This window comes from Halichoerus grypus, chromosome 1 (assembly GCF_964656455.1).
Source record: "Halichoerus grypus chromosome 1, mHalGry1.hap1.1, whole genome shotgun sequence".
In the NCBI taxonomy this organism is placed as follows: domain Eukaryota; kingdom Metazoa; phylum Chordata; class Mammalia; order Carnivora; family Phocidae; genus Halichoerus; species Halichoerus grypus.
Window position 1 is genome coordinate 118,573,248 of NC_135712.1, and position 20,444 is coordinate 118,593,691.

The 20,444-nt window shown below is 40.6% G+C and overlaps 1 protein-coding gene and 1 long non-coding RNA gene across 11 annotated transcripts in view; one reads left to right on the top strand and one right to left on the bottom strand.

Moving 5' to 3' along the window:
- The window catches only part of ZBTB38 (zinc finger and BTB domain containing 38), a 164,553-nt gene that overhangs the window by 76,688 nt on the left and 67,421 nt on the right, over positions 1-20,444 (bottom strand). For 3 of the 10 annotated variants that reach the window (XR_013447311.1, XM_078071136.1, XM_078071112.1), the window contains exons 3-4: positions 11,687-11,752; positions 10,734-11,096 (exon numbers count right to left, since the gene is read on the bottom strand). The gene's annotated coding sequence lies outside the window, so the exon portion shown is untranslated. Of the gene's footprint in view, positions 1-10,733; positions 11,097-11,686; positions 11,753-11,871; positions 12,319-13,751; positions 13,872-20,444 lie in introns of those variants that run through there. The other 7 variants (XR_013447309.1, XR_013447310.1, XM_078071109.1 and 4 more) reach the window with 5 other exon arrangements.
- LOC118542537 (uncharacterized) overlaps positions 11,868-20,444 on the top strand; it is a 28,458-nt gene continuing 19,881 nt past the window's right edge. The window contains exons 1-2 of the long non-coding RNA XR_013447314.1: positions 11,868-11,999; positions 16,137-16,195. This is a non-coding gene — a long non-coding RNA (uncharacterized LOC118542537). The remainder of the gene's footprint in view (positions 12,000-16,136; positions 16,196-20,444) is intronic.

The following is a 20,444-nucleotide window of genomic DNA, read 5'->3' on the forward strand; positions in this document are numbered from 1 at the left end:
GCGTTCTATAAGTGTAAACTGTTGTGGCTGCTAGTGGAAGGCAATTTATTCAGAGCTCTAAGGTCCTACCATCCAAGCAGTAAGAATCATAGCTATGAACGTAAAGCAACCTTTATACCCTAGAAATTTTCCATGCGTAAGCTGCCAGGGTCACATGGTGAGTGACATAAAGGGATTTAAACACGGGTCTGTCTCCACAGTCCACTTTCTGTGCTGCTAACATGTTCCAGGTGGTACCTTGATCAGACGCTGTCAACAGCTTGTTAAGGGTGAAATCGGCTCTGGCTTCCCTAAGAGGCTTAGCAAGTGAATGGCTCCTTACATCCACTTGGGAATTCACAAACAGTGGCATTTCTTTCCCATTAGAGCCAAATGTTTCTCCAGAAGCGTGTAGATTTCCCCAAATTGTTATTAATAACTGAAATATCATGGCAACAGTTTTAAACACCACAGATGAAAACTTACATAATCAGCCTGTCCTTCAAAATTTTCCACCCTTCCTCATAACCAGTCTCAGATTCTCTCTTAATCATGCTTCTGAGTATGGGAAACTATCTGGAAATTTCCAGGAACATCCCAATGTGTCATAATTTTATGCTTTTATGTAAAGATTTATTCTTTCCAAAACATTGTTTTTCTATATTTTTATACTTTTCAGTTCAATACATTTGCAAATCGGAAAAAAAAAAAATGCTACAACTTTCGAGATCCTTTCTTCTGAAATATCTTCCAGTTCTTCCACATCTCCACAGTGTGGCTCCTGGTCCTTTCCTAGTGGCCTTTCCCAAGAGGTTTTCCTCGTTTTCTACCCTCATTTCCTTTAATCCCCACTTGATTTCTGCTAGGCTACAGCTACATGCTTGCACTTTCTGATTTAGGACTGTTGGTCAATGTAACATTTCCTGTCAGCCCCCCCTTTTTAAGGTTTCAATATTATCATAATGTATAAAAAGACTAAAGTCTGTCTCTTTTTAAAACCCATTTCCTTCCTTAGTTTCCCACCATGGGTTAGGAATCCAGATCTTGTTCGGTCTCCCATGTTTGCAGCACTCTTGTTAATTTGTTGCTTTACTTCTCTCTATCCCTCATCCTAGGGACTCACCAAATTTGTATCCCTTGGCCTCCCTTTATGTGGCTGCTTATCTCTTTCCCTTCTAGCATTTAAGAAAGTCTGTCTGAATTGTAGTCGTCTCTACTCTCCACCACATTCCTGAAAAGTCCTCTTGTGACGGTGCATTGAGAGGTCTACCAAAGCCCCTGAAGAGGCAGGGTTTCCAACAGGGGCTCTAAGGCTCCTGGGAGCCAGGCAGGAAGTAGTGTGAACTGGGGTCTGCAGGATAATTCGTGTCCCACATAAGTGAGGAACAGGCGTGGTCACTACCCAGCCCCAGAGCAACCCGTGCCGGGTCAGGGTGGGGGGTGGGGGGCAGATCTACAGAATTTTCAAATGAAGCCAAAATCGGCATTTTTATGTAAAGTCTATGAAATGTTGACTACTTACACAAACGAAACAAAGGCATCTGAATCTGATCAAGTCTCTAGCTGTAACTACTGATTTACAGGAAATTTCTGAGACAGAAGAACATGTAAAACAGTACCAAGGAGTATAATCAATCAGACTTCAGATTGTAGGAAACTCTACAGGTCAAACAGTTTCTTCAACAAATTTTTTATAGCAACAGCAAGGATGAAAGAAAGAGGGAAGGAAGCCAATAAATTAAATGACATTTAAGGGAATATCAATTGTACTGTAAGGACCTTATTCGGAATCGTGCTTTGAACAAGTAAATTGGTTTTTATTTAAATGACATAATTGGACAGATTAGGCCAAATTAGGAGAAATGCTGACTATGATATTTGATGTTATTAAAGAATTATTATTTGTTGGTAATGATAATGATACTGTGGTTATTCTTCTTAGAAAATCACATTTTTTAAAGATTTTATTTATTTATTTGACAGAGAGAGACACAGCGAGAGAGGAAACACAAGCAGGGGGAGTGGGAGAGGGAGAAGCAGGCTTCCCGCTGAGCAGGGAGCCCCACGCGGGGCTCCATCCCAGGACCCTGGGGTCATGACCTGAGCTGAAGGCAGACGCTTAACGACTGAGCCACCCAGGTGCCCGAAAATCACATTTTTTAAATGTATTTTTTTAGTAACTCACATTTTAAAAACGTTTTCTTTAGAAATATTTCAAACTTATAGAAGAATTTCAAGAATAGTACCAAAAAACGCCTACATATATTCTACTCATATCTACCTACCTACCTACCTACTTATTTTTTCCTGAACTATTTGCAAGTTGCAGACATCATTCTCTTTTACCCCTAAATACTTCAGCATTTATTTGCTAAGTAAAAGGGCTTTCTCTTCATATCCTTGTCTTTTAGAGAATCACACTAAAATACTTAGAGATAAAATGATATGATATCTGGGATTTACTTCAAAATAATACAGGAGAGGATTTACATAAACAAGGTTGGCCGGCCATTGAGAATTAGAGAAGTTGGGTGATGGCTACATGGGGGTTCATTAAACTAGCCTTTCCATATTTTGTACAGGTTCAAGATTTTCATAATAAAGTTTTAAAAGATTATGTAATGAAAGGCTTTAAAATGATATGCTATTAAGTGAATAAGAGGAAGATACAAAATTGTCTACAAAATATCTCAAGGGGCGCCTGGGTGGCTCAGTCGTTAAGCGTCTTGCCTTCAGCTCAGCTCATGATCCCAGGGTCCTGGGATCCAGCCCCACATTGGGCTCCATGCTCAGTGGGGAACCTGCTTCTCCTTCTCTCTCTGCCCCTCCCCCCTGCTTGTGTTCACTCTTTCTCTCTCTCTCTCTCTGTCAAGTAAATAAATACAATCTTTAAAAAAAAATACATTATCTCAAGTATTTAAAAAATCACCATGATAGATAAAAGATTGAAAGAATACATGCCCAAATAGTAACATTCCAAATTATTTCACAGTAGCTATATCTTACTTTTATAATTAGAGTTATAAGTATAATGAAAAGAATTAGAATAATTAGAAGCACTTAGAAAATTAGAAATATTTCAAACTTATAGAAGTTTTGAAATTGGGACTGGTGCCATGATCTGTCTGCAACAGATTCAATTAAAATTATCGTTAACAAGTAAAACACATATGTGGTCTGGACTGACCAATGGGCCCCGGTTTACTGATTTTGGCCTAGAAAATGGGTCCACAGACTATGGCCTGTGGATCAAATTTGGCCCACCACCTATTTTTGTATAGCCTGCAAGCTGAGAATGGTTCTTACAATTTTAAATGATCAGAAAAAAAAAAAAAAAAATTGAAAGGAGAGTAATATTTCATGATGTGAAAATTACATGAAACTCAACTTTCAGTGTCCACAAATAAGTTTGTATTAGGACATAGCCACCATCATTCATTTCTGTATCTATGATAGTGCAGTGCATACATTATTGTTATACTGAATATTACATATTAAATTTTAAATTTTGTCAATAAAAAGCTTATGGAAATTTGTTTTCTCAGTTATTATATAAATATCTATATAGTATCCCCAATTGTGCCTCAATCCACAAAACCTAAAATATTTACTATCTGACTCTTTACAGAAAAAGTATGCAAACTCCTGGTGGAGGACCGGGCGTCCCCTGTGACCTAAAAGCAGCTTATTGTAGAAACTGCACTGGACTAGGATGGCCTCTTAATGCTCCTAGTGACCTGGAGAAGTTATAACTTCTTTGTGCCACAGTTCCCTTAATGACAAAATAAAGTATGTCTAAGGTCCACATGGCAAATGAAGTCTGTGATTCACATTTCTGTGAGAGCTCAACAAGCAGTACAGGGGTGATGACAACACTAAGGGCTGGCGTGGTCCTCCTGAAGATCAAGGAATTCTTTTTTTTTTTAAAGATTTTATTTATTTATTTGTGAGAGAGAGAGAACACAAGCAGGGGGAGCGGCAGGCAGAGGCAGAGGGAGAAGCAGACTCCCCACTGAGCAGGGAGCCCGATGCAGGACTCGATCCCAGGACCCTGGGATCATGACCTGAGTCGAAGGCAGACACTTAACCGACTGAGTCCCCCAGGTGCCCAATCAAGGAATTCAATGAGAATAACCTTTGGCACTCTGAGCGGAGTCTGGATAGGCTGGTGAAGAGCAAGGAAGAGGCCTCGGGAGCTCCAAAAGCAGAGTAGCATGCCTGCTGTGGACAACATGACTTTGGGAGAGAATTCCTTAAATCTGCAGCTTAAATCAGGTATTTTTGGGCTTATTTCTAGTCTTTGCTGTGTAGAAGACCACAGCACATGTAAAAAGTCTGCTCATTTAATTGAAAGTTTAATGCAGATCTAGCAGAGCGATGGGTGGGGGGATGAGGGGCTCTCTGGCATCCTCAGATATAGAATAGGAGCCTTGGGATGGGGACTTCATAAGATTCTGGGATAAATTACCCTCAAAGATGTCAATCTGTAGGCTCTTTGTAACAGCCAACATGGGACAATTAAGCAGCAAGACCAACATCACCACCGAAGCCAGACAGAACATCATGGCACCAGTCCCTATGCAGCAGGCCTGCAGTCTGCATTTTAGGGGCTTTCCCAAGACTTCTTTTCCTAGTTGCACCCCCTCCCCACCCTTTCTCCCTTGTACCCTGTACCCCCTTCCCTTCAGGGTATGCACAGCAGCATCTCCTTTTGTTCACCAGCGGCCTCCTGACTGCTCCCTTTGTTTCCTCTTATTTTCTGTGCCCCCCCCCCGCCCCCCACCTCCACAGCCCTCTCCGTCTGCAGTCACCTCCGTCTCCCCATTTCGCCTCCTAGATGACCAACCCTTCTCTTCCACATCATTTCCTCAATAGCCTGCAGTTTCTAGAAAATCCTTCAGTGATGTAGCCCCTCTCTTTCCCTACTAAAGGTTCCCCTCTTCCCTTCCACAGCTCAAGAAACGAGGGAGGGGGGAGAATTACAAGGGCACTGCCCTCCTGGGATTTAACCACATTCTCAGCTGGTGGCTTTTGTTTTCTCGGCTCACTGGCTTGTAAGGCCCTCAGGGCAGGCACTCCGCGTCACGCTCAGCGCTGGGGAAGATGGGCAGGACTGCTGGGCCTTAATTAGAGCAAGGCCTCAGACAGGGTAGAAGATTTTAGCAGGCAAAATGAAAAAGGAATTTCAAAATGTCCATTTGGCAGCAATGACCACAGGGGAAGGAAGAGGTTTATTGTATTATATAAAGAAAATCACGAAAGCTCTCACAGCTTTTCACGAACACAGAAATAATATTTACACTGGCTTTTTAAAAACAAAACAGAACCGGAAAACAAACTCCCTCTGCAGGCCAAATGTAGTGAGTGTAGACCCAAGTGCTAGTCTTGAACCCTGAGCAGGGATAGCTGCAGAAGCAAGGAAAGAATTAAGGGAAAAGATGCAAAATGAGTTACCAGATCAAAAGAACAATTTTCTGGTCAACGAGACTTTGAGGCCACAGCAGAGCCACACTGGGATCACCTAACAGAGACATGAGCTTTGGCAACTAGTCTTTGATATACCCGCTACCCACCAAGCCTTCTGCAGGACAGCCAGCAGGGAGACCCCCACTGTCAGCCAGGGAAGGTAAAAAGGCAGAAGCATCTTGCCTGCATCACAAATTCAAATTTTTATATTCAAGGGCTTCTCAACTTAACATCTGCTCATGAATGCAAAAGGGTGTCAGCCGTTAGTGAAGTCACCTGGCAAATGTAGGCAGACCAGCTTGGAGTAGGACAGCCAGACATACGGTGGCTTATTAGGAGCCAAGACATCTTGGGAAGGTGATGAGGATGAGACATGGAGTCCCAGGAAGAACCACCCTTGCCATCAAGTGAAATGGCCCCAAACTGAAGGCTGGCCTCCAAGGGAACAGTATAAAAGGCCCCTAAGAGAACAGCATGCCATTCATTTCTGTCTGGAACAGAGAGGACACACAACTGTGCCTGTCCATACAATGTCTAGCCTTGTGTAGGAACCTGGATGGAAGTTTCATGGGGTGTTTCATGTCATATTCCATTTCGCCTGGGTTGGAGTGCTACCTGCTATCTACTCAACAAGCAATGGTCAAAGAAGTGAACTGAATTATTGACGCCCACTCCTCCACTGGTGGGCAAGACTGCTACAAAGGGCGAGAACATGCTTCATGCAGGGGAATGGTTCATAAGTCAGTCAAAACCAAAGTGTGAGGAGTCAGCCAGGCCACCTCTAACTTGTGATAAGCAAAACCCACTAAATTACGAATTTTATTTATTTATTTATTTATTTATTTATTTATTTATTTATTTATTTATGAGAGAGCACAAGATGGGGGAGAGGGAGAAACAGACTCCCCACTGAGCAGGGAGCCCGATGTGGGACTCGATCCCGGGACCCTGGGATCATGACCTGAGCCGAAGGCAGACGCTTAACCGACTGAGCCACCCAGGTGCCCCTAAATTATGAATTGGTTTTAGAAGATGCTTCTGACACATTCTGAAGCCTTCATAGGGTCTTATCGTTTCTTTCTTTTTTTAAAAAAAGATTTATTTATTTATCTGAGAGAGAGTGAGTGAGTGAGTGAACGGGGAAAGGTAGAGGGACAGAGAGTCTTAAGCAGACTACGCACTGAGGGGCCCGTCTCAGGACCCTGAGATCACGACCTGAGCGGAATCTAAGTTGGACATTTAACCGACTACACCACCCAGGCGCCTCAAGGGTCTTATAGTCTCTAACTTATATAGCAAACCTATCATATCCCTTTGTTCTCAGAGCTTTATCAGCAGACTAACCTAAAAAGCATAAAAGCGATCTGGTTCTTAAAAAGAATTTCTTTGGTATTATTTGCTCCAATAGAGAAATACCACTCCAAGTAGTAAGGTCTTTAGAAAGCCACTGTCAGGCAAAGAGATCTGTAAAACTGAAGAGTTTTAGGTGTTAGAGGACACAGACAATTCATTGGCAAGGTGGGACAGACCCTTCCACCATTTGCTTTTGAAAAAAAATAAAGGAAATGGTCATGTCAATGTGTTGTCATGAATTTACTTTCTGGAGTTCTTACGAAAAAGAACTCTCTGAGAATCCTTTCTTCTGTGGATTTCTGGGGTTAGCGCTAAATCTATGCCAGCATTTCATCAGCACCACTGCACCTTCTTAGGTGGTTTCAGGGTGGGACTGGGTCAAAGGCAGTAACATCACTGGCACTGCGTCCTGGCAATTTGACCAAAACCAGCCATGGGCCTGGCCCACCCTTCTCACTGCAGGGGAAACTGACCTAGGAAAGGCTTAACCTGCCAAGTCATCAGACCTGGCTCTGTTAGAGTGGCAGCTACACAAAGAAAGGTGTTTGCAGTCTGAGCACGCGCACTCCTCTGCCTCATGATGATCCCCTCAGAACTCCACCTGGCTGGGTCCATCTTACCATGCAGGTCTCTGCTTTTAAATGCTACCTCCTCAGGAAGGCCAATCATTCTACAGTGGCTTTCCTCCTCCCAACATATCGTTCTTGCCTTTTAAATTTTTATTTTAATTTTCTTCTTTGCACTTGTCTCCCTTAATTGTTTACACATTTATTTTTGAGTTCCCCCATCCCCGCCACTCCGCTACACTAGAGACAGGTCTCTAAGAAGCAGGCCCTGATCTCTCTTGCTCATTACTCTATTTCCAGCCTTTGGAATATGCCTGGCATATAGTAGGTGCGCAATAAATGTGTCAAATATTTAATTACCAACAAAGCTGTTAAGAACAGCATTTCCCCTGGAAGGGAGCTGTTAGAATGAACCACATGGTTCCAGGAACTCAAAGGCTTAGCAGGATTTGGTATTAAAGATAAAGGAGCTAGATCTTTTTTTTTTTAATTTTATTTTATTATGTTATGTTAATCACCATACGTTACATCATTAGTTTTTGATGTAGTGTTCCATGATTCATTGTTTGCATATAACACCCAGTGAGGAGCTAGATCTTTTTATTGATCCTTCTTCCCCTACCAACCAGCTCTAAAACAGGGTCTGGCTGCCAGTCTCTCTATGGGGGATCCACGGAAATGAATGAAGTAGATCAATGTAACTCTAGTGGCAAGAGATGCTATATTGGTATTCTTACTGAGTTAAGGCTCAGAAAAACATTTCCTATTCTCCAAAGAAAAAGAGTTGAGAATTGTAGACTATAAATCATTCAGGTAGGAAACCAGAGATTTGCTCATTTTGTTTTGGTGAGAACAAAGCAGTTGTTTGCACATTCTTTCTGTCGCACCTGCTCTGGCCTGCCCAGTATAAGCACCTTAGCCAAAAAGTGTAAATGGGTTAAGCACAGCCTTTTAAACAATGAGAAGGGGTAGGTGCCATCTCTGCGATCATCAGGAAGTGTTTTTGGCTAGACTAGGACATCCAATAATAATTGCAAATGGGTACGTTTAGAAAAGCCTTGTGCCTTGTAAATATTTCTGTGAAATATGAAGGCAAAGCATTAAGGCGAAACACAGCAAAGTAATAAATAATAATTATTCTTCCATTCTGTGGTCTATTTATTAGAATGACAACGGTACAATATACTTCCCAACGGTCTAATTTGGCTTTCAACCTCCTTGAATTGTGTTTAAAATTCTTTTAGGCAAGACCAAGAGCACCATAAATGAATAATGCCACAAAAAAAAAAATCATTAGGTATGAAAATCTACGAGATGACGCAACCATGCTTGAGTTAACAATAAAAGGATCAACATTTTATAAAGAAGAAATACACTGTTGAATCTATCGGGCGTTCATTTTTGTGGTAAAACAATCGCATTGCATCCATCTAATCTTGTGATTAAGATTCAAATAGGTTCAAAATGATTGATTTGTACCGGCCTATCAAAACAGAAGACATTGTAGTTGTAATCTTTCTGAATAGCAATAGTGTCTTAATCACAAATGCCTGGCTCATTATTTGCTCAAGAGTGAATGACAATTAGCTTGATCCTCCTGCAACTGTTAATGCTACTGTTACTGAAATAAACAGGCAAGACTGAATCAGGTTTCCGACATTCCCCTTCAGTTTACGATCTTCTGACTGATGTTACATTCAAAATGTACTTAGTCATTTTTAGTCACAAACAAGAAGGAAAATGGCCCCCCGAACAGCCCAAAAAAAAAAAAAAAAGAAGAAAAGAAAAGGTGTTGCAGGAGGGATATTTCATGGCAAGCCCAAAGAACGAAATCACTATGGGATGAATCATGTTCTAATATCATTGAGCCAGAGAAAGACTCCAAGCAAAATATTCAAGTTGGCCTCAAAACAACACAACAACAACAGCAGCAACAAACCTTTAGCCCATAAGAGGTTTGACTTTACACACGGTACTTTGGAACATTAGACCAACTGCTAGAATAAAGCAGCTATTTACACAGATGGTTCTGAGTCTCGATGTTCTTCACATCGGAGCAAACCTCATAGAGGTTTCAGGTTTGCCAGTATCTTCCTCCGAGCACATCTACAAAGACGTTCCCACAAAGGCTCCATGTGCACTTCTCATTGGGGGGGTGGGCTTGGGTTTGGGTCCTTCTCTACCGAGAGCTCTGAGGTTACCAATGGAGGGATCAGGAAAAACAAGAGCACAAGCATTTTCTGATTCTCAGAATTTCTGAGATGCCTTTTGTTTCAGGGGCGCTGGTGAACCAGTGATAATGAAACTACACCTCTGTACACAAACCTTGACCAGCATTCTGGGGCATGTTACAAAGAAAACCTTAATTTTGAAAGTACTGAGCACAAAGGAGGAAGAAAAAAGCTCTCCCTGTGCAAGCTTTCTCTATAAGTGTAGAAATATGGCTTAATTTTTAAGGCTTGAAGACCGCATTTAAAAACGTCTAAAACCAGTCCAGACTCTATATGAGAGGAAAAAGAACTGTACAATTTTCATTAACCATTTGTTTCTTTTTTTAAGACAATCTTTTGCATATCTGTTATTGCATTTTTAAACAAGATTCGGTTACCAAGGAAACAGGTTCTGGCCCAGTGTTAATTTGAAACTAAAATATATTTCGGAAGTTAAGCTCAAAGGAAAGAGCCCATGAAATTATTTTGAAAAGTGCCAGAATTTGGTACTTACAGAACCACAGCTGTATGATCTGCAATGAACCATTCTAGGGACTCTTTTTCATTCAGTGAAGCTCTTTTTCTTCTAACAGGGCCATCTACATTTAATACTCCCCCCTTCAAAAATTGTAACTCCTCATCTCTCCGGATAATAGATATACAAATAGCATATTTATTCTTCTATATTATCTAAAATTGATTTTGGAAGCATGTAAGTTTTTATTTCAATCTTTCATATAACACGTTTAAAGACCGCTTCTTAAAATTTAAATATTTTAAATGTTTCTTATTAAGCTTGTTTGCGCTCTTTGAAATTATCTCAAGAAACCCATTTATTTTTAGTTTCAAGCTAAAATGGAGCTGAATCAACAGACTTTTCAAAAAATTCTTTTGTTGTCTAATGGCGCCACACCTATCATATATATGATTTTTTAAAAAGGAATCATCTCACTATTATAGCAGAATCATTTTGTGAGTTTATCAAAGCTATATATTTATATAGTATCTGAATAGGAAAGCCTATCCAATTTAATGCCCTCCCTCCAAAAAATTACAGCTGTCTTATTTAATGTTTGTTCCAAAAGTCATATTTTAATCCATCTAAAATTCTTGCTGCATGGCTCAAAAAAATCTATAAAACATGCAAATTTCGACCTACCTGTATGTATCACTTAATGCAGTGCTAGCATGACAAGACACTCAGCCATTTTTATGTAAAGCGATGGAGACCAACTGATTTCTCCGTCTTCTTGCTCACAAGTTTTAGATGCAATTGTCACACACACACAAAATCATACGCAGAACAGCTTGAATGTACTGTGATCACGAGAACTGAATTTATCAACAGGAAAACAGGATTGAAAAAAAGAAGTTTCTCATCCAAGGTTTCTCTGAGGCTGCAACCAAGGAGGTGGTGTGTTGAATTTTTTTTCCCTTCCTCCTCTGAGAGTTCAAAGCCCGGAGCTGACCACTGCAAAGGCCACTGTCACATTTGCTGAAAATCAAACCACTGATACCAGCACTGAAAATACAAATTTGAGAACCAAGTTGTTTGCACACCATGGAGTGCATAAGAGTTAAAAATAGATTCCACCTTGCCTCCTACCTGCATAATAAATATGTAAGTTTCAAGTGTTTAATTTGATATTCACATTAATTAACAATACAACATACATTATTTAAAAGACAGCAAATGCAAGAAGAAAGGAGAGACACCATCTGGTAGCAGAGTTTTGTTGTTGTTTTTGTTTTTAGGGTTTTTTTTTTTTTTTTTGGCTTTGTTAAAAAAAAAAAAAAAGGTAAAATCCTATTTTGAACGTGATGAAAAGCAAACATCCAGAGGCAAATGAATCGGAACTGAAAGGTGATGTTGAAATATCTAAGGCTGTAATGAGGCAAAAACAAGTCTTCGCTACCAGATGATATGGCATACCGAGCATTTACATACTCACATCTGAAATACTAGGCAACGTGTAATGAATTCTATACACAGCATGCACACACAGCAAAAGCACGGCTAATCCTGCCTGCCATCTTAGGCTCGCAGAAGCAAGATACGCACTGCATGCAGCACACGAGCACTGGGGAAGGAGGAGGCAAGGGACAGCTCACCTTAAATGCAGTATCTGATTAATGTTGTAAGTGACATTGCATATCAGCCTCAGAGTCTTGGTTCAACTGGGTAGGAGGGAACAAAGAAAAATGTCATCAACTGGTGATGCAAGATGAGCCCAATCACTAAACACTGTTTAGCAAACTCCAAATTCTGCAACCAGACAGTAGAAGGCATTTCATACACTTAAGCAGAGCTGCTGCACAATGAATGTGTCCTTTTGCTTCTGAGAATCAAACAATCCTTTTGCTAATGAAGAAAATAAGCTGGAATGAATACGGTCATATCTTCTTGAAGAAAGCTTTCAATACAGTATGTATCTGGTTTGGGATGCATTTTGTAGACGATTAATTTCATAGAATTGCTAACAACAACAACAAAAAAACAAAAAACAGTTAGCTATTGTAAAGTAAAAAATAGTATTATATAGGGTATAGCTTTTCTAGATTATTTTTCAGATCCTAAATGATGCCGGCAGGCTTGTAGAAGAATGCATGATCGGGCTGTCTGTATCCGTGCTATCACCTCTAACCACAAGCCGTGTAAATGTATCCTGCTAAATGTATCTGCAGTACAGAATGGCAGATACCTTCTCAGTTGCAATTGTATTAAAATGTGAATGAATTTGCTTAAACTTAGAAGCAAATAAAATCAGTACAGAAAAATAAATTTATGCTGAATTCCTTTGGATGTATAGCTGACCATCGTGAACGATAAAAGCTATCCTTAGGATACTGACCTAAATAATGTTAAGACTTGCAGCAGCATACTTACCGCGCTTGCTCAGAACATAGAACATGCAAAATGATTTTTCTCCTCCCTCCCTCTCCAAAAGCTATATTGTAAAGTAACAAGGCATTAACAGGAATATCAAAAGGCTGTATGTATATACATAGTACATACTGTAAGAGAAGAAATGGTGTTGTGCTGAAATGCAATGTTTCTTTGTTTTACTTTGAGGCTTATCTTAGCTATGCTTGCACGATGACATTGACATCATGGAGGTCAGGGCTGACACTGGGGTGCCATCCGTTTTATGAGTGAAATGTTTTCCGAAAATTAAATCTCATCTACTCAAACACCAAATTTCATGTCTTCTTCAATACCACCTCCCTACCCCCGCTGCTTAAGATTGATGAGATCTAGTTTGGCTCTGTGTAATAAATTGGAATTGCCTTCTGTAGAGAGTCCAATACATAATTGTAGGAATTAATTTTTTTAAACAAAAAACCTTCAAGAATTCTTATGCATCCCCTTTCAATCCTTCCTATCAATACACACACACACACAATTGAAGCTCAAATTGCAATGAAATGTTTAACATGTGGAACAAAAAATGTGGAAAGAGCTGCTTATTCAGGATTTTGAAGAAATGCCTAATAAGCAAATACTGTTTTGCTACAAAACCAGTGTCACCATGTCCCCGAAGAGAGGAAAACAGCATAGCTTGCTAGAAAAATTTCCTCCAGAAACTGCCGGCAGGTAAAAAACAGAAAAGCATTTCATTTACCATGCTGTATAAAACAAGAAGTCTTTTATTTTTAAGGAAATAGAGCAGATTCTTTTCCACTTTCTTCAGCTACAAAGAAACCATACCCACCCCCACCCTTAGATCCTGGATGTAAGCCAACATTTTTATAAAATGCTATGAGCCTGATTTTGAATATATATTTACATTTTTCTTCTTATCTCTCCAAAGTCTTTAATTGCCTTGTTGTATCACTGAATATACGAATGTTAATTAATTTTAACACGTGCAAAAATGAATTAATATTTTCTGGGGTTGCTAGTTTCCCAGCGCCTCCATCTTCCATAAGGACTGGCTAAAAATAGTCAGGTTAGCAAAAATATTCAATTTCCCCAGAATTTTTTTAAAGGAGAAAATGTATTCGAACATCTTAACTTAGGTACTAGGTTTCACAACCAGATCTTTTGTTTCTAGCTTTCATTCTATCTCCTTCCCCAAAATCCAAGTGATTTTCAGCTCAATGTGTGGAAAGCACAGCCCACCTCTATCCCATATACTTAGTCTCTGGGTTGGGTTGTCCAGATGGTCAGTCATACCTGAACCACACCGAATCCTCTTCTCTCTTTGGAGCACATCTCTCCCCCACAACTACTTCAGAAATAAACGTGGCTCTAACGGGAACAGTAGCTCCTGGTCTAACACCAATGGTGGAACCATCTTCCCCACCCCCACAACATTGCTCTACGAGCTCTGGTTAGCACTGACAGCGACAGAAAATTAGAATGGAGTGTCCTTAGGCTAATTCCTCCTTTTTACCATGGGGGTCAAAAATTAGAGAGACTATCAGGCTGAGTTACAAGGTACCAATTTAATACACGGCCATCTATAGAGAAGGGTCCTTAGGGTGGGGTCAGAGGAGGTTGAAGTGAACACCCAGGCATTTGAGGCTATTAGTGTCTGTTCAGATATTCCCCACTAACAACATCTGACAATCATGTGAAGATACTCACAAATTATTATCATGTAGGCTAAATATACACGATGTGGAATCAACACTGACCACATAGAACTAAGTCGCTGCCTCCTCTGCCTGGGATAATAAATGACAGTGACAAGGACAGTAATCCATATCAGATACTCATGAGATGAGTGAATAGTGTTATGTCCTCACAGGGACAGGGTGGTGAATGTGGTCAGGTCCCCTACTGATATTCTTAAACCTGGTGCCAAGGCAAGCGGTTTCCAAACCTCACAGTGGGTTCTCTGTCCACCCTCTGTCAAAATGAGCCTAAAAGCCATGTATTGGTTTATTTTGTGATGTTCTAAAAATGCTCAATGAGCAAACTTGGCCCGTTTACCAAACCTGCTTGTGTTAAATTTAAACGGCAGTTGAAAGCATTCAGATAGATGACTTGTTTAGGCAGACATTCTCGACTAGTAAATCCTGTTTTGCCCTTAAAAAAAACAAAACAAAAACAAAAAACCATGCTCATGCCTGAATTACTTAGGCTTTGTCATGATTACAAGTGGCAAGGGTATGCATTCGCTTATGATTTTTAAAAATTGCATGCTACTCATCAACCTCCTCAGGGCATATACACAAACATTAATTTAAAAGACAAATCCCTTTTTCATGATAAAAATTGTAACCTGTTTCTGCCACTTTGAGGAGTCAAGTATAAGGAACCCTAAATAATCTGACAGGAGCAGGCTAGAGAAGGACAGAGGCAGCAATGAGGGGTATGTCTTTCACTTTGATTAACACTCTTCCTTGCTCACAGTCTTGTTGCTCTGCAGTCTGAGCTCATTTTATTTTCAGTCCTGTGGGTTAAAGTTAAATTGCATGGCTTATACAAGGTACATAATTCAAGTATGAACAAAGCTTGACTCTGTATGTTTAAAAAAAGAGTAAAGTCAGGGCACTGAGTCCCAGAGGAATCGTTGGTTTATAAACATTTGGACTGGTTTGCACATTTCTTTACTCCATTCACTGCATTAAAAATTACAGCTGGTTTCCATTTACACCTAATATGGACATTCAACAGTTGTGGGTAAATTTGTTGTCAGGTTAGGCCATTCTAATCTAAATTTTTACAAATGAAATGTTCGGCAAATATAACATTTTTGTTTAAATTCTTAGAATTGAGATGTTTGGAAAATTCTACGTGGTTATTACATCTGTCTATAATGAATGTATTTAGCCCTGGAAATGACGTGGTGACTTAATTTATCAATGACTGAAAATGGCTTTGGATGATATTTTAACTTAAATTTTTTGGAAAGTCCAATGCTATTTTGAACATCTACATCTTGCCTAGAGAGCTAGGCAGGAACTTCTGCTTTCTACCTTGGTCAGAGCTAAGGCTATAATAGTAACCATTTATTGAGACCCTACTACATACTCAATATTTTGGCTATGTTATATTATTTAATTCTAACCCAATAATCCTTCAAGGTGAGCATTAGTTATCGTCAACTTTGGGTGAGGAACTAATTGGTATTTCTCATCACATAGTATATAGCAGAGTTAGGATTCAAACCTAAGTCTGACCAATGCCAAAGTCTAGATCTTTCCACCAATCCTCAGAGGATAAAACCTCCTCCATCCACATTCTGCCCTGATGTAGGAATCTTCTTCTTGTGCAGAAGCCCTGGTAGAAGGGATTCCCCACTCCCCAAGTTAGCTAGGACTAACTTGGTTCACATGAACCAGCCTTAACCTCCCAGGCCCTCGGCATTGTGGGTACCTAGGATGCCACCAACTGGAGACAGGCTGGACCAGCAGGTGGAAAAGATAAAAGAGGAGGAATCCATTAGACCACGTTGAAAAGTTAAGAGTAGAAAGTAGATTAATAACTTGGATCAGAGATTTGTTGTAATTTGGAAATGTTTTATGAGGCGAAAGAAGTGGAAAAGCTTACATTTCCATCTGAGCAAAATGGAAAAGCTTACATTCCACCAGGTGTCTTTTCCTGTTACAGGTGAGGAAGCTGAGGCTGAGAGGGATCTGGTCATTTGCCCAAGATCACACATTTAATAAGTGAGTTTGCCCATTTGCTGTATTAAAATGTATATCTTGTTCCCTTTTATACCTAACATACTCAGAATTTGTGAGTAAATTTTATCAGGTTGTTAGACTATTCTAATCTAAATTATCAGTTAAAGAAAAATCAGTGTAACAATCAAGACTGACCTGGTTTCCATTCACAAATAACATTTTTGTCCTGAACACATAAACTAAGTTGGTATTATGAGTTCCTTCCCCAACATATATTAAAAACCAACTTTTTAAAAGCCTAACTTCTGAGTAAGACATTTTTCCTCACCCGTGGTTAATTTTTCAAATGTACCATTTTAGTGATTAACTCTTTCTGTTAGCATCTTACATTTTGCCCCCAAGATCCCTTCCAGCTCTGAACAGTTTGTGATTCTAAAAAATCCAGCCTAGCTTGCTTTTTAGGTCGGTTAGGCCAAGAGCTGGACTCCAAGTCTCCTGCCTCCTGGTTATGTGGCCAGCTGACTATCTTGCTCATTGGCAGTAATTTTATATGCCAACCAGATGGCTCTCAAACAGGGCTTTCTAATCAGCTCCACTCTGCCTGGGAATACGAGAGGAGGATTATGTTCCTCGGTGCTCAGGAGGCAGTAGAGTGAATGGTTGATGGATGGACAGGACTGAGGAATCTGAACTCCGGGAAGCCTCTAATTCTTAGACACGAGCTGTCTCACTCCTATCCATTAGCATCTGTGTAAGAAAGGGAAAGGACTATATATTTGATGGCAAGGACGAGGCAGCAAACCTTGGGGACCACACTGAGGTTACCCTCCAGGAAAGAGCTGGAGGGAGAAGGGAAATGTGCACCATGTGGTTTTCAACAGAGAAAAGATGGTAAGTGACTTAGGGCTGCCAGGGAGACTCTGGTGGACCACGTCTGCTCCACTGTAACCCAACTCAGACTCTCCTGTGAGAATATCCTCAACAGGTCTCACCACCATTTCGATATCACTACTTCGACTTTAGCAACAGAATCGTTCCTGCTTTTATTTCTCAGTGCATTTGTAATATGGCACTAATAAAGCCCTCGTGAGCACATGGAGATCAAGAGCATTCCTGCATCCCTAGTCACACATTCATTTGTGGCCACAACTGCTTGCCGCTTCCCAAGTGGAGAGCAAGTAGAACAAGGTTTTACTAGATCCTGCATTTGCAAAACACATATTCAGCAAGATGGTGGAGTTTCTTCTTTCTAGAGAGATTGGCAAGTAGGGTGAAGGGGTGGGGTGGGGATGTAAATCAAAGTGGAGGAGAAAGAACTCTTACAGATTGGTAAAAGCTACCCTATGTGAGAGAACATAATCCTCTCCTGATAGTCTTTCATCCTGGGCAACAAATACTCCAAGACTCAACCTGGGAACAAAGTCATTGGCTTTCTCTTCTCTCAGATAAATGACACAGCTCTAGAGAGGCCATAACAGCGCACCTCATCTCACCAGAGCAGCTTAACAAACCTCAGTGAATCTTCACTTCCTTTGGACTGAAGATAAAAGCAGAATAAGTTTTTGTTGTATTGTATTATCTACCTTTATTCATGTCTCTGGCTTGCTTCCTGCAAGATCTGTGTATCTCCCCCAGAACCTAGAGCATCATCTGGTGCCATGGAGAGGGCTCATGTGGGTCTGCTCTTCACTGACCAACACCAAACTGGGAGTCCATTCTCTGCTCTCCCCACTACCAGTGGAATCTTTAGCTTTGTCTCATGAAGCCACTTCCTAAAATAGGAGAACTTGCTCCATGAACTAAGGAGTGGAACTGGGGACTGAAAATACCTATGGAAGTCTTTCAAGTACTTAATCATTTGTTTACCAAGGGCGGCCACAAGTTCTCTGGCAAGTGGATCACAGGCTTTATTTAAATCTGTCCCTCCTACAACAGGGAAAGGGGAGCCAGAAATACGAGTGGTCTGACAGCAACACCACTGCCTCCAGAATGGGCCTCAACATTGCCTTGGCCCTTGGTGTCAGCATACGTTTCATAGAACTATAGGATGGGGAGGCACTTTGTAGGATGCCATCTCAACCCTTTCTTGAAGGTGAAGAAAATCAGGTTCAAAGACAGTATTATATCTGAAGACGTCAAGCAACCAGGATAAAAGCCCTATTAATTTCTAGTATTCTGCTCTTCGTAATGCAATAGACTGGCTCAATTAATAAAAAAAATTCCAAGCTTTCATGTAAGTAGGTATTTAATAAATGGTTATAGAATAAGCGAATTAATGAATAGATTCCAGTAACAGGGCTCATAACTTGCTTCTCAATTCCTCTCAGAAGAAAATGTTATAGTATACTTGTTTAAATTTTTTAAGCTCAAGTAAGTATAATTTTAAGCAAAATAGTAAATATTGGCCAAAATATCACCCGAGACCAAGTGTCAGTTGAGAAGTATCAGAGAAGGAGGCTTGATTGCTATTTAAGTCAATTAGATTAAGTTTAGCTAGCTGAAGTCGCTAGCTTTATCCTATTTGGTTTGCAAAAAGAAATCTCATGAGTTAGCATGAACAGCTAAAAATAAGTTGCAGGTTTCATTTTCCATTGTTCAGTATGGTTTTGAAACCAAAAGGTGCAAAGCTAGGAGATTCATCAACGCCTACTGAAAATCAACAATTCAAACTGTCACCTTTCTAGCACACTGTCCTGATCTATAGTCCCCCCACCAGGCCCAAGAACGGTGCACTTATGTCCTTTCTCACTGCGGGCCCTTGAGACGAATCCCTGCAATACCACATGGCAGGAAATTGGGGGCTGAGGCCAGTCCTGAGGGACAGTGGTTTATGTGTGAGTGTCTTGTCATATCTGGACAGGATGCCACGTAATCGGCCCCATACGCTCAGCTTCCCTCTTCGGTGATGCTGGGGACCCCTGCGTAAAGCAAGGGAGTAAATAATGCTAGAATTTCATGAAGACGGGGCCCTCAAGGTAGTGAGCACAGCGAGGACCCCTTGACGTAGCACATGGCCTTGTGCAATTCCATACTGCAAACCCAGGCGGCTCACCATAAGTTTAATTTCAAAACTGTCCTTTCCAATGACCAAATTGGCAAAAAGGTGTTCGACAGAGGCGTAAATGCTTCAGAGGGAAGGCAGCAGTCTCCCGCTGTAGTATTCAGCTGTGGTACAAGGCTCGGGAGAGCAGTGCGGCTGTAAGCAAGCCCTCAGCTGAATGAGATTGAAAGGGGGCAAGGAAGGGTTAATCTCCTTCCATTAGAGGAGGGGCCATTTGGCGAAGGTGAAGAGAATAATCTGTATGAAGAGCAGAGAAGACAAAGAGCCATTCCAGAAAAGGAATCACTGTGCAGGGGCGAGAAGGATGATTTGTCCTAGATTTTCACCGTGAGACCATTTCTTAGATCTCTGAGTCTTTACCTTGCTTTGAAGTTACAAGTCTCAGGGAGGGGAAAGGGGGCATATTCACACTCAGTGCTGGAATACTTGAGCTTTGATTCCATCTGAGATGGGCTGTCTCTGAAAAGCAGAGGTCGAGGTCGTAGAAGCCTACTCATAAATTAGAAAGTGGCAAAATAAACAATAGGAGTTCCTCATAAAAGAGAGGCCAGCCGCTGAATCCCCCTTTCTTGAGGTAGAGAACACCCCCCTCTTTTTTTAAACTTGAAGTTTTTAGAAGTTGCTTTTAATGACATTTTTGGAAATAGTTTAGGAGTCACAAAAAGTTGCAAAAATAGGACAGTAACTATATAACTTCATCCAGCTTCCCCCAATGAGAGTATCTTACACCAGTGCAGCACCTTGTCTAAAGCAAGAAACTGACATTGGTGCAATATTATTAACTCAGGTGTGGCCCTTATTTGGGTTTCACCAGTTTTTACCTGCTGTGTGTGTGTGTGTGTGTGTGTGTGTGTGTGTGGTTCTATGAAATCTTATCACATGTATAGACTGGAGTAGCCATCATCACAACCAAGATAGAGAACTATTCCATCACCACAAAGAAATCCAATGCTAACCCTCTTAGAGTCACACCTCCCTCCAGCACTAACCTCTGGTACTGATCTATTCTCAATCACTATAATTTTGTCTCTTTGAGAATATTATAAATGGAATCATACAGTATGTAAGCCTTTGAGATTGGCTTTCTTTCACCCAGCATAATACCTTTAGATCCATTCAAGGTATATGTAAAGAGTGTGTGGCTTTCTATTGCTGAATAGAATTTCATGGTATGGATGTACCACGGTTTTGTTATCCATTCTCCCCTTGAGAGATGTCTCGCTGGTTTCC